This window comes from Rhopilema esculentum, chromosome 9, assembly GCF_057945365.1.
Source record: "Rhopilema esculentum isolate cy_ngs chromosome 9, ASM5794536v1, whole genome shotgun sequence".
NCBI classification, from domain to species: Eukaryota; Metazoa; Cnidaria; class Scyphozoa; order Rhizostomeae; family Rhizostomatidae; genus Rhopilema; species Rhopilema esculentum.
The window spans coordinates 4,546,774-4,561,463 of record NC_142823.1 but is presented as its reverse complement, the minus strand read 5'-3'; the positions used below and the strand labels follow the sequence as shown (position 1 = coordinate 4,561,463).

The 14,690-nt window shown below is 35.3% G+C and overlaps 1 protein-coding gene across 5 annotated transcripts in view; it reads left to right on the top strand.

Moving 5' to 3' along the window:
* The window catches only part of LOC148959556 (uncharacterized), a 38,234-nt gene that overhangs the window by 19,137 nt on the left and 4,407 nt on the right, over positions 1-14,690 (top strand). Inside the window, exon 1 of one of the 5 annotated variants that reach the window (XM_065205660.2) lies at positions 8,539-9,499. The exons of the other annotated variants lie outside the window; for them this stretch is intronic. The gene's annotated coding sequence lies outside the window, so the exon portion shown is untranslated. Of the gene's footprint in view, positions 1-8,538; positions 9,500-14,690 lie in introns of those variants that run through there. 5 annotated transcript variants of the gene reach the window in all.

Genomic DNA, 14,690 nt, shown 5'->3' with positions numbered 1-14,690 from the left:
GGTCACACCCATGTTTGAATTTCTTTACGGCAGCAGTGAGCGTTTTTAGTAAAAGAGAATTTAATGCTTGAAGTCTTCACAACAAGCTTTGTTTTAATTATATCTATATCTTTTAGCTATAAAGAATTTGTCAAAATGACAGTCTCTGTGACAGCTTATAAATGAACAAGCACGCATCTGGACTATTAAAAGCAGTCTTTCACCAACATCCATCTTTTATACTTGCTTGAGACTAAATTGCCATAGCAATATTGGTATTTTATCAGTTAGATTTCTCTGAGTTTTCCGATTTTCAACATTTTTTAAAAGGATGGTAAATCTAAGGGATCTTTTTAGCTATATCTTGTCTTTTTGCATTGATCTTCTCATGGCAGATCTTCATGCTTCAAGGTTGCCCATTTTATGCCTTGGTTTCTATTAATTAATATCGTTAGTCTAAAATGATCGCTGTTTGGTTTTTTTCTATAACGGACCATCTGCAAGAAATCAAAGAGGATTTCAATTAAGGACCGTTTGTCATATAGAATACGGCTGTAAAAGACAAAAAGCCAAGGTTGCTCGATTTATAAATTGATATCGGCTACCTTTGAGTTCATTTAGACATTGTCTGTGGACAACCGATCGCCTAACAGTACGGCTACTTTTAAATGAGCCTAAGAATCTGAAATTAAGTTTTGTGTCATTTTTATTGGTGTCTTGTGGAAGAAACGTGGCTTTTGGAATCCTTTGTTGCGCAAATTGGCAAAATTGCTTATATCTCTGATCTCTAAAGCCCGAAAGAAACCGTTGGTATTGTTTATATACTGGATGAATTGGTTTTCCTAAACTCTCGATCGTTCAATGACTGTTGTTGTAAATCAGCTAAACGTTAGCGTATCTCAGTAGGGTTGCCTGTCCTTATTCAATCCTTGTTAGGCGAATTTTGGATTTTTAGCGTCCTTCTAGAAACCTGAAGGTGCTTGGGTTTTCAGCAGGTTTTCCAGATTTGGCTTAAGACGAGCTGACGAATTCTGTGTGCGGGCAGTAGCTGTTCCTTGAAAAGGCGCGATAACAAGACCACTTTTGGAGAGCATTTAATGATTCTTTCAATCTTTTCTTCAATTTTACACTTTGAATAACCCTCTTTGCTCATCTGAATATGTTTTCTCCATTCGCTTTCTCTGACAGGGCATCAATTCATACGAAGACAAAAGATATGTTAATAGACATCGCGTATTGCTGAAAATTTTTCTGTCGAAAATTTTGCGGTCTAGAACTATGATCGACATCTTAATAGATTTTCCAAGTTAACTGTTTTTTTCCATTTAAGAAGTAAAATTTTGGAAGCGGCTTTTTAGTACATTTCATGTGATTATCTTCTTGACAATGAGGCTGGCAACAGCCTCGCAGTGAAGGGCACCTAGAAACATAGTGTAGGAATATTGCTCCTAGGTCATTCTCACAAAAGTGATAATATTGTTTTCATAGTATGTTCGATAAACTTCTCAGTCGTTTGTAAACACCCTGATTAACAAAGTCTTGCCTAATACTATTAAGTTGTCTCAAAGACAATTTAAATAGTACGGTAAGAAGCTGCTGAAGATTAGTGTCCACACACAGGTCAGAATTACAAGCAATGTTGTCTAATGATTGGATGAGAGCAACTAGCTATCAATGTATTTTTCTTTTTCGAGGCGGTGCGCTATGACAAAAGGAATTTTTCATCACAAGTGATTTACCATTCCATGCTTACAAAATTGATTTCCTCTCATATAGCGATTTTCGTTATATCATAAGGTGTAAAAATAGAAGATATTTATCTGGCTCAAATTATAGCCATGTCGGTATGAAATTCATAAAAGGGATCCTAAATGGAACAAAGTCGTATTGATTGAAATTTCCTTGCACCAAAACAGCATTTCCTGCCTTGCAAAATAAAATAAAGAGGGTTTTCTAGCAGCCTTGTTTTCACAAAATGAATGTAAGAAAAAGGTTTTTAGTTTTGCATCTTCTACCTTCGAAAAAATTGTCTTTTAAGGACAAACACCAAATGTTATTTTTATGATCGAGATACATAAATCAACTCTATGCAACTTCTCTAAGTAAAAAACTACGAAAAGCTATTGCAGTTTCTAGAAGTTTATAGTAAGTTAAAATATTTAAAACTGTTGAAGTAAACAAAAGTTGCTGCTATCTGGGTGACTGTCAATGGGACGGGTAAAAGCTTGCTTTCATGAGTAAAAATGTTGGAGTTTAAGTAAAAATTTCTTTGAGGGACCACATTTATAATGTACAGTGTTACTTTTTGCGTTTGCCGATGTATTTTCATCTCCTATTATTTTTAAATTCGGGGTATCTTTATATGTTGCAGTTCTTTGTCCTGCGAATGATGCTCCAATTAGTTGTGAGAATTTATCAGATGTTAATAGCTCCATTAACCTATTGCGTACAATGAAAAGCTTAGATTCTCAAGATGTTGTGGAATTAAAGAAATATTTTATTAGATTGGCTGTGATTGTGAAAATTTTATGCCTTTAGGGCTTCTGACTATCTAAACAGTGCTATTGAATTTTCGTCCATGTTCTGGATCGTTTACATAAGCAAACAAGGATCTAAAAATACGATATTTGATAAAAATAGTGTTAATATCCATTTGAAACTGTGTTCCAATGTTGATTTCTCTTTCAAAAATTCTTATTTGACAATTTTAAAATGAACCATAAGTTAGAAAAACTAGCAATACTTCTTAAAAATTATCTTTATGAAACGGGGGATCAGAAAGGGTTGCATATGAGTCTTGGATTTAAATGCTACATGGATGACATTTTCAAGTTGGTACGTGTAAGATGAGCTGAAGCCACAATTTTTGGAATTAATTTCACTTTTGGACTGTATTGGTGCAAAACTGCATTTCACTCTCTTCTCAGCCCATTGAGAAAGCAAATAAAAACTTATCGTTATAGTTCTTATCGTTATGATTCAATAAAACAGCTAAACAGTGAACCGTTGGTCATGAAAACATGCAGAGAGGTGAACTCTTTCTTCCTTTGCAAGAAAAGAAGAGCCGTGTATCTTTTCTGTAGAATAAGTTACAGTATCATGTTTTTGTTACGTTAACAAAGGATGGATTTGTAGAAAAGAATCAATGCGCTAGTCGCCAAAAGAATAGCATCTTGATAGCAGCATCAACCTAGATTTGTTTATTTGTCTAAATTTAAAAGACCTCTATTATTATATTTGATAATTGCTTTTGCTATTGAAATCGAAGCGTGCTAGGCCATGTACAGCTGGATCGTCCATTCAGTTGATACTGCCACGAATACAATAAACAAGAATAAGAAAGAATGTTTCAGTTTGCTGCAAGTGTTCTGCTTACGAGTTTGCTAGGTGAATACTGTCTCAATATAGTTGCCATTGGCAGCCTAAAGACACAACAAATTATCAGTAACAAACAAGAAGAGTCAATTTATAGCCCGTCTTAATGACAGCGGAAATCGTAAAGATACTTTCCTTTCATTAGGCACAGAAACCATGCTTGTAAAATCAAAGCAATTGCACAAAGGAAATATTTCTAAGGCAAACAAGGCTCACTGATCTTGAGCTTGCGTCTCTTTGGAGATTCGTTTGCGATTAAATACATTCCTACTGACCGTAGACACCACTTCTTAATATCTATAAAGTTTTGGCATAATTTTATAGGTTTTAGTGAGAAATTGAGGTTGTAAAAGAGCCATTGATCATCCCTTTCTGACCAACCCTGTTCCATAAAGATAATTTTTAAGAAGCATTGCTAGTTTTTCTATCTTATGATTCATTTTAAAATTATCAAATAAGAATTTTTGAAAGAGAAATCAACATTGGAACACAGTTTCAAATGGATATTAACACTATTTTTATCAAATATCGTATTTATAGATCATTGTTTGTTTATGTAAACGATCCAGAACATGGACGAAAATTCAATAGCACTGTTTAGATAGTCAGAAGCCCTAAAGGTATAAAATTCTCACAATCACAGCCATATTTCTTTAATCCCACTACATCTTGAGAATCTAAGCTTTTCATTGTACGCAATAGGTCAATGGAGCTATTAACATCTGATAAATTCTCACAACTAATTGAAGCATCATTCGCAGGACAAAGAACTGCAACATATAAAGATACCCCGAATTTAAAAATAATATGAGATGAAAATACATCGGCAAACGCAAAAAGTAACACTGTACATTATAATGTGGACCCTTAAAGAAATTTTTACTTGAACTCCAACATTTTGACTCACGAAAGCAAGCTTTTAGCCGTCGCATTAATAGTCACCCAGATACATACCTCGTAGAAAAATACAAAGAGACAACGTATGCCATAAAACATCCACGTTTTGGGCCTAATCCTACGCAACAACATTCGAATCAATATGAAGCACAAGTTTAGACATGGCCGTAAAAGGAGTACCATACCGTATTTCATAATTCACTTCCTTTAATGCCATTCCCAGTTGGACTGGAAAACCACTTAAATTCTTCTTTAAAAATTTCTAGGAAAGGGGTATCAGCCACCCCCCTGGCCTCAACAATTGAGATTTTTCCAACTAATTTTTTGCACTAGTAAGCTATGATATAAGATTTCCTGGTAGGGGTAAAGAGATTTTAAGGAAACAATTTCTGCTTGTTGTTTGAATTTAAAATTGTTAATGATTTGCCATTCTGGTAGACAGTGCAAAAAATTATGTTTAAGACCCTGAAATGTTTTACTATAACCTTCTTAATTTTGTGTTTAAGAGGCAACAAATACTTTATGGTTTAGGAAGTACGATTATTTCTAAAGGTCACTACAACTAAACCAAGTTATTCTGTAGCAATGGATCCCACCAACATATCGCAAGCTTTATTTTGAATGATTGATGTCAATCATTCTTTTCATCTTCTTATCTTTTTCTCTCCTATTTTTTATCTATTGTCTTTCCACCCCTAAATGAGAGACTCCACCTAACTGAGATAGATTCAACAGCAAGTCTTAGAAACGTCCGTATTGTATCACGACACAGACAAAAATTTTCTACCTAAAACTGGTTATACCATAGAGCCGATCCCGTCTGTCTCAAGCTTAAAACATACAAAGATCCTTTATAACTATCTATATATTTATCAACAAATTCACATCTGATAAGCTATCAAAACTCACACCTGATACGCTTTAAAACTTTATTCTCAATATCAAATTCAAAGCTTTAAAAATTTTGTGCATGAATCATATCGTTTTATTGAACCAACACAATCTCTATAACCATAGACAAGGTATTCGATTCAGCGGATGCTCCATTGAATTTGACTACAGCGATATCGCCATGTCAATCAAGAGGGTTTGCTATAATATTATTTAGGATATTGCTGGTGACAAAGCTTTTTCAAGTGGTCTGTTTAAACCCACTCCTGCAAAACAAGACTGAGCTGCATTTAAAGTGATTTTAATTGCTTTTTTGCGGATCCCTAGGCGGAGATGCGCTTCTTGAAATTATACACAGAAGCATCAATTTCAAACTTTAAAGTGATATACAAAATAGCTGGCGCGACAAATTGATTGAACTTGAATAGATTTATTCCATTTTAATTGCTTTAATAAACATATACTGGTTATTGGGTGGGCATTTGTTGATGTTTCATGAATCCAAAATAAAATCCGACAGGTTCAACGCGCCGTCTTCAAAGCTTTCCCCCACAATGCCGATTGTCTTTCATCAATACAAACACATTTCCCATCCCAAGAGCATAACCACGTGACACGTCTGTCAACCGTATTTACCCAGTGATTTAGTTGTCATTTCATGCTGTGTGCGTTTTGATTAGACCACTGCGCTTGTTATATTGACACGTGCGCAAGGAATAATGCATTGCGGTTTGAAATTTGTAAATTCACTTGAAGCAAAGTGTTTCCGAGACAAAATATTACGTAGATGATTAGTTCAAAGGCACCTTTCGACACTTGTTACCATGCACGTTTCAATTTTGCTTTGAAAAGCAACATCACTTTGTAATTTCCTGTCTATTATGTGGCTGTAACCATAGCTAGCATTTCTACAACCATTCCAAGCATAAAAGTAACTTTTGTGTAATGGAACCCCAAGATGCTTTAGAGTCACTTAAAAATTTAGATCCAAAGTGACGCATGCTTTTTGAAGATTTACTTAAAACTGTAACTTGTTTCTGTGTCGTCTTCTGCAAACTGTGTGTTGCTACTTAACTTAAAAAGCTACTTCATGTTTTCTTCTTAAGAAGCTGTACAGATAAATTTTTGCTTTTTTTACTAAAACTCCGCAACTTTCTTTCCTTAACTTTCTTAAAGCTCTGTAAAGAACTTGTCGATCCTCCGTGCAAAACATGTGCAGTTTATTTATTTATATCAAATCTCTGCAAATCATTTCAGTTTTTCTTCTGCCAATGATGTGCAAATGCATATTCTTTACAAAAGCATTGCAACTTGTCTCTTTTCGCATCTTCTTACAAAGCTTTTCAAATAATTCTGATTTTTACTCCACAAATGCTCAGTAACTTATTTTTCTTCAATATCTCAAATCTCTGTGACAAACTATTCGATAACTCTTACTAAAGATCCACCAAGTGTTTCTTTTTCTAAATATCTGCAAATGATTTTTCATTCCTTTATGCTGAAGCTCTGCAAATGAGTACAGGTTTCTTCACCAGAAGCGGATTAAAGCAAAATGCTGATAATATTCAGCGTTATTTTTTGCAGAACATAATCTCATGGAGTTAGAGTTCCATCAAATTCTTTCACAAATCTTGCACGGTTTTTATCGATGGTATTTATAATTAAACTTTTATAAGGTTTTCTTAAGATTATTTTGACATAGCCGAGCAATATTTTTTGCTGAGCCAAAAACCTAGCTTCAAGGAACCCAGTGCTTGCTCGTTGCGCATGAGCAAATCTATATTATTATGAGATTGTTGAGATGCCAAACATCTTGTGTCTCTAAGAACATTTCTCGTTGCTACAAATAAGCAAAATTTTACAAAATGCTTTGATATTTTATAAAACTTCAACATTTCAAGAATTACAGATCCTATCAATAGATAACTTGATTTCAGATATAACATGTTTATTCATAGATGATTTAATTATTATCGATATATGCCCAATCTTCTGTGGAAAGTGGCTTTTTGCATATTTCGTTTGAATCTTTCATATTTCGTTAAAATTTTTCTTGCAAATAGGCTACTGCAAAAGGTGCATAGTTATCCAGTATAGAATTCATTGCATTATATTCACACAAGTTCCACTTTTGCATTTTGCTTTAAAGAATATTTCTTAGCAGATCAGCACCGTTCTAATGCAGAAAAATTTCTTCAAAAAACGTCAACGGTAAGCTGCAATTATAGACCTTTATGTAAGATATTTTAATACTTTTTATAACTTATAGAAACATCGTAGCCAGCTCGCTTGAAACTGAATTCCTAGGACGTTAATAAGCAGCTGCTGTATAGATTATCTCTCAATTTAAGATTCTTTATGTGTATTAACCATTGCAGCAAGATATTTTTTGCATCAGACCTTCACCGTCTACTGTGCAACAATAACGTTGTACTGTGTTAATTCTAGAGCGGTCCTGCGATATCAAAGGAATATTTAATCAGTACTTATCACCGTGCGGAACGGGTAAGGACCGCTTCTTCCCTTCAGCGCTCGATCGCCAGCCGCGCGCACAGTTATCGGCAAGCCTTTCATGTGGCTTAGCAGCACACTGTCATTCCCAGTAAGCACAAAAACTCCTTGAAGCAGCTCAGCAGCCACAAAGAATTTTTTCACCTTAATGCGAAAGACGCGCGCTAGCGTCGTCCACTAATCCCTTCGAGAATTTTCTTCCATAACTCTTAAAAAATCAAAGAACATTCAATCGGTTGTAACATTGTCTAAACGCTTTTTGTGGTTTTTTTTGTTATTACGGAACAAGACAAAAGAAACATTTCGTCTGAGATCAAAGTGAATACATTATGACTATATTCTGTCCATGGTTCTTAAGACTTCACAGCATTGAATACAAGATCGGTGTGATTTGCTTTATGTAGCTTTTGCGGTTCCCTTCTTCAAACAAAGACCCAAGAATGATGAAAATTATTTACAAATGAATATACTTTCGCTATTGCCTGCGCCTCTCTTAAGAGGTAACAAGTACTTTTGTGCGATTATACTTCAGCTCTTCTTCAAATTTGCAAACTTAAATACATTACTTAGTACAGGAAAGCTCCGGTAGAAATGCTTTGCTTACCATGAGATGGATATTGGAATATCGGAACACAGGGAGTCAGAACAGGAGTTCTGTAGGCCGATGCAGCCAGATTTGAAATCTTCTAGGATAAAAAGTAAATAAGCATCAGTCGGATTTGCTGCTTGAGATTCTCATGCTGTCACTGACCAGTCCCATCGGAAGCTATTTTGATAAAAAAGTTTTTCACTCTGGAAGGCCAGTGCCCCTAGGCTGCCCCGAGTGCCCTTAAGCGCAACTACCAATTGCTTTTGATGTCATGAAAGTATTTTCTTATAATTTTATTCTTGAGAACTGTCGTTTTCTTTATGCTTTTGCAAAAAGCGCCTCTGGCTCAAATACTGCAAATGACGTCACTTGGTATATTTTCTAACGTTGCTTTATCGTAGCTGCATGCAAAAGAGCCATTTGTGACAAATATGTTTCCTGTGGTTTATGTGCCTTAAGGAAAGCCTTAAAGTAGCTGGAAGTGAATTTAAAAAAGGACGTAATCATAAAGGGTCTTTCAATCGAGTTCAAGTGCAAACGAGTATGAAGTCCCTATATTATGCAAATGAATAAAGATAGCTCAAAAATGAACCCTGATCAGACATTGGGAAGCTCTCCGCTTGTCTCAGTCATAAAACCCATGCTAATTTTGTGATAGCGTTACACATTGAAAGCGTTATCGTGATGTCTAACTCTTGAGTTCTCCTAATGTTAGCTTTTTACGAAAGTCTAGCCGCAATGAAATTACGTAATGCGCCCAGCGTTTAGTCTTGAAACCTCAATACTCCGCTATTGTCGGCAGCCGCGCACGTTCCAACACAGCGTGTGCGAATCTAGCAGTCCTTGTGGAAATATGCGCAAAAATGTACGGGTTGCGCAACTCGCAGATTGAGTTTCAATCCAGACCCCTAGGAGCTTTCATTTCATATATAATTGAACCAACAGGTGAGATGGTCGCAGTCTAGCGATACCTGCATCTTCATATAGACGCCTGCATATAATCGCTCACCGACAATCGAGTCTTGGAACACTGGTAAATGTAGTGTGTCTTGTATGAATACATATATAAAGCACCGTACTGGGCAAGGAAGCTATTAAAGCATAGTTTAGCGAATTCTCTTGGAACTTACAACGCAAATACTGGTTACCAGAAAACTGATTTATCGAACTTCGCAGATTTCATATAAGAGGTAGATTTGAGATTTCATTTAAGAGGAAGACGTTCGACTTATTCAGAGTGTTTCTTATATCAGACAGGTATGAACAATTTTAATCGTTAATACTTATGCTTTGTTAATCTAAATTTTTACTCGCTTTATAACATTTACATTAGCTAATTTTTTGTTAACTATGGTAAATATGCAGCAAATTAATTTGTGTGCTGTTGATCTTGATGATTTTGATATTATCAGGCAGAAAAATGAGTTTGTGCGAATGTTATTAAATCAAAATTCAGACTTGCGATGTTACTGTAAACATTGCAAATTTTGACTGAACGATGAATCTAGTTTTTGTGCAGATTCGAGCAATTCAAGCGAAACTATTGCTTCAGTTTGAATTTGAAGGAACATTTCTATTTGAAAGAACATCTTTGCCGTTTCCGTATTCCCATTTGGAACTATATTTTTTCTCGCGACTAAATGCAAAAACATTTCTGTGATAGTCGTTGTTTTGGAATGAAATTAAAACTTTATAATTTCATATTCCTTGCTAAGATATATCCGACCCTGCATAATCGCAGCAGTGGCGTTTACCCTTGTATTCAACGTGCAAAGACAATTGTTAGTGTATGTTCTCCACGAGTGTTTTTCTGCAGCTGGCTACAATATAAACACTCGACATCAACAGTTGCATTATTCAAAATTCTCGGATTAGACGGCTAATTCCTTCAAGCATTCGTGAGAACAATGGCTTTCTATAAAGTTGGCAAATATACAAGGACTTCACTATTAATCTTGTAACACTGGTTAGTTTTACGACAATGATTTTCTGTTTTGCCAAGACAAAATAAGACATGATTCATACTTAATCCTTAAAGATAAGAAATTCTCCAATTTATTGCCTTAAAAAGCCAATTCAGTCAAAGGATAACCTGCTAATTTAAGAATGTCTAGTAATACCAAAGCTTACAAAAAGCCAACAAAGTCTGATAAAATTTGAACGATTTCAAAACTCAATACTTGCTTGGTAAAGATGTTTAACCATCAAGCATTTTTTTCGTCGACCACTTGGCTAAGTAAGTTCTGCAAAAGAATTAAAGTTGCTCGTTGCAAGAAGATGTTAGCTTACACCGTGAAAGGGATCAATTTATGATAACACCCTCTAAAGATTTTATGCTTTTTCTTCGCAATATTTTTTCTTGAAATCTGGTTGCTTGGAGTCCATATTAGAACAATCTTTTTCTGCATTCATTCCCCAAGACTTTCCTCAACGGTTATTTCAATCTGATCTATTTTATATCTCTGCTTCAGTCACCTTCTTTTACTGTTAAGAACAAATACTTTTACCAAGATTTCAATACGTGAAATCTTGAGTTAAATTTCGGTTTTGAAGAGACTGCAGAATGTCTTTTTTAATCAGTTGTTGTGTCATGCCGTGCCACCTGATGAATTTTTCAATAAAAACGCTAGCATAGAATGGAGTATAGAAATCTGCATGATTTTATGAAATGTAGGTCTTTTGTATTCGTGACAGAAACATTTATTCGAAAAGATCTCAGAAAATTGAAGTATGTTCTAACCCGCTATGTTGTGTAGATTACGTCACAAACAGGTGCAACCTCTCTTGACAAGACATATCTAAAATGCAAGCGCGTGAACCCGCTTCAGACAAAACCAAACACCCACCCCCACTTCTTTACAAGCATTGTTAATGTCATTATCTTCACTTGAAAATCGTAATTTATGAAATATTAAATATCTTCAAATATTGCCGATAAAAATTTGCTTGGAAACATAACATAGTTGCTTTGTTTGCAGTTATATTGAAGCTTGAAAAGTTGCTGCCAAGGAATGTTTGCTTAGCAATCAATGAAAGCAGGACTTGAACTAAGTTTTGCAGACCACCAGGAATATCTTAATAATGTTTAAATTGCTTGCATATTCCGTAAAGCTCGTGGGAAAAGACGTTTTGTTAGCTTTAAGACCCGTAGTCACATCAGTGGTGTGTGTTCTCTACAAACTGGCTTGGACCAAAAATCTGGATACTCCCAAGTTAGGATCAAGGCCCTGGAAAGTCTTCTTCCAGGGTCCTTAATAAAGGTTTCTTCTCCATAGTTGGTTAAGGCATTCACACGTTATGAAAGGCAATCACTTTAGTAGGACATGTGGATGCAAGGGAGAAGCACGCAGCTTGTATAAAGGTGTGAGTTTAGTCCCCTCCTGCAACTTCTTCTGAGATTTTTGTTTCGTCTAGATTGGGCTTAATATACGGAACAAGTTGGTAAAGCTTGTAAATACATCTTGATGAAGCTTTTTTCGTGCAGCTACAAGATTCTGCCATTCTTTCTGGTTCAGCACTATTTTGAACATTAACTGTGATTCAGCAGATATATGGTCTTGAATGTTTTTATGTTCTTTGGAATATATTTGACACTCTGCATCTGGTCTTATTTTAAATCTTCGCTAGCACATCGTCAGCACCTCTAAATTTTTTCTACTCAAAGAATCATTGCATTTGCTATTTCGCAGATAGTGCCATCATCCATTTCGTCTTCAAAATTGAATTTTGAAACAGCATTTTATTATTGCCAAGGATGTTTGACAAAACTTTTTACTAACTTTTCACTCTTTTTTAAGTGTATCTACAGTCAATAGATATTTGCCTATCTAAGTTCTCCACAAGCAGAACAAGGTTAAGAACGATGCCAAACTGACCTGTTGTCCAATTCATGCATAGTAACTACATAATAGCATCAATCAATCTTTCTATTACAAAATTGAACAAATTTAGATAGGCTTTAAACCACCACTATAAATTCATTCATTTTTAAAGCAGAAATTAATACTTTTGAGCTCTAGGTTCCTTTATTACACCAAAATCTAATCTAAACCAGTTTTTGCACAGGTCGATTAGAGTTGTAAAATATATCAAACCTAGTTTTATGCCTGTGTTGTATCAACACTAGAAAGTATTCTGTATGGTCCAGGTCATACCATCAACTATATTTACAGCATAAAACTGGTATTTCCAATGACCTGACTATTTCTGCATTGGCTTCCGCTTCTTGCTTCTCCTATCTTTATCTCAGCGCGTCACCTAGACAAACGGCGCCAAAAGAAAAGCTTCTATTCCAAGACAAAAAGATATGCAATGCCTCTCCTTGCTTACATCAAATGTAGCATTGTGGAGTCAGTAGATACTGATTAATTGGAAGCCGCAGTACGTATTGTGATTAAGCAACAAGTATTCATTATCAAGGATTAGCACCTCAATTAGATCATTCCTAATACCAGTAGTTATCAGATAACATTGACCGTGCTTGAAATGAGTGTGGTGTTTCTACAAAACACTATCTGAATATAAAATGCACAGTGCAAACATTCCACATGACGGCACAAGCATCTGAAAGCTTCGTAATCCTTTGTTGGCACTTATATGTAAGAGTATTTTGCAAGTATGTTTGCCACTCGAAAGCTGATTGACTCAGTCCTGTCTTTAGTGATTGCTTCACATTACATGTGGCTGTTCTGCCTGCTTTAAGAGATATGCCTACAAAGCATTGTGGACAGTTATTCCTTGAAACTAAGATACGAGGAAATATTACATTGTGTTCAATGAGTTGACAGAATTTTCTGTACAGGGACTCAAGTTTTAAGAGAATCTTCTTGTAATGAAGCATTAACTACTTTTTCCTTAAATCAAGCAAGAGTTTGCAAACAGCGTTATTCTTAAACTGTTTAAGAATGCTTGAAAGAATACTGTAAAGAAGAATATTCTAAAGGATATGTTTAGGTGTGTAAAAAGCCAATTTTAGAGTAATCCTCTAGATGCTGCATAATTGCACATGAGAATGCCTTGAATTCTAGCAAGTCAGAAGAAACCAGAAACCTCAAAGGTTTAAATGAGTAAACAGATTTCCTCGAAGGTTTAAATGAGTTTCTCAAAGGTTTACATTTCATGAAAAAACAATTATCGTAAGTTTTTGTTCAAGAAACGAAGTATGAATCTGCTAAGCGCCCAAGTCTGATACGTTCATTAGCTTGCTATAAAGCTTATATTTTGAAATCCAAAAATTAGAGAGTAGCCATAACACTGGAAAATAAAGGTTTTATCTATAAGAATACTTCACAGCTTGATAAAGACATATAAGATCAATTACAAAAGTTTAACACTATAGCTATGGATATTTTAGAAAGACGTGTCTCTGGGAACAATATGAATTTGCTGTTTGAGTCAATCTCTACAAAGGAATATGTTTCAAGCCATATTGATAGGCTTTATAAATGTAAACAAAAGGAGCAACTCTTGTCCAATTTGTTCAGTTATCAACCACAGACAATTGCTGGAGTCCGATTTCTGTTTAGTACCACCACAGCTGCCTCCACATTGAAATACGAAAACAAACATACAATCGCCTTGGGTTATCACTTTTAACTGAATTTCAGTCCATTGGATCATTGCCACAATTACATTACCAAACTTGATGCGACTAACGGTATAAGATATGATTCGTGCAAACAACAGAGGACTGCGTCAAGATAACCGAAGGATTCAAAGTGAAACATTTAATATAATTTAACAAGCATTGAAGCTTGCTGATAAATTTCAATCAGATATTGACGCATCCGGTTTGTCAGAAATGAAACTGCTGACGAATGAATATAGTTTGTTCTGGTTGGTTAGCTATTGTGGTTGTATGATCGTTCAAAGTTTTATGTACTGAATGCCATGAAAGAACATGCAGTTTGTTATAGTTGTCTTATCTAACAATATCGCTACGGTTTAAAATGAAGATGTGGCTACAATGATGTGGCTACAACGAGGTTACCCCGCAGAGATATGAAATAATACGTCATATTTTTAGTATATTCACTTGTCTGGTGATGCTCTTTAAGTGAAACGATAGAGGATCAAGGACCTTAGTTTTCTGCTTGCAGCTGAAGCATTTCCTTCCAGGGCCCTTGGTTTCTGTATAAAATCAAAAATGCCAGCTTTATTTGTTGATAATGGAAGGTTTATCTTCTTGAGGAAGATAAACACTTTTAAAGCACTTGGTTTTAAGTCGATGGGTGACCTTAGTCAATAACCCGTATGCTCTTGTCGTTTTATGACATCGTAGAATCTATCATTGTTACTACAGCAGTTTATAAGCAACAAATTGCAAGAAAAGCCACAACCCGATCTTGTGAATTGCGTTTGACAATCACTTTAGTTCTTCCTGAATATGTCGATTCAATTTGTTCTAGCTGATCATGTCACGAACAGCAAACTGCCTTTGCGGTTTTAT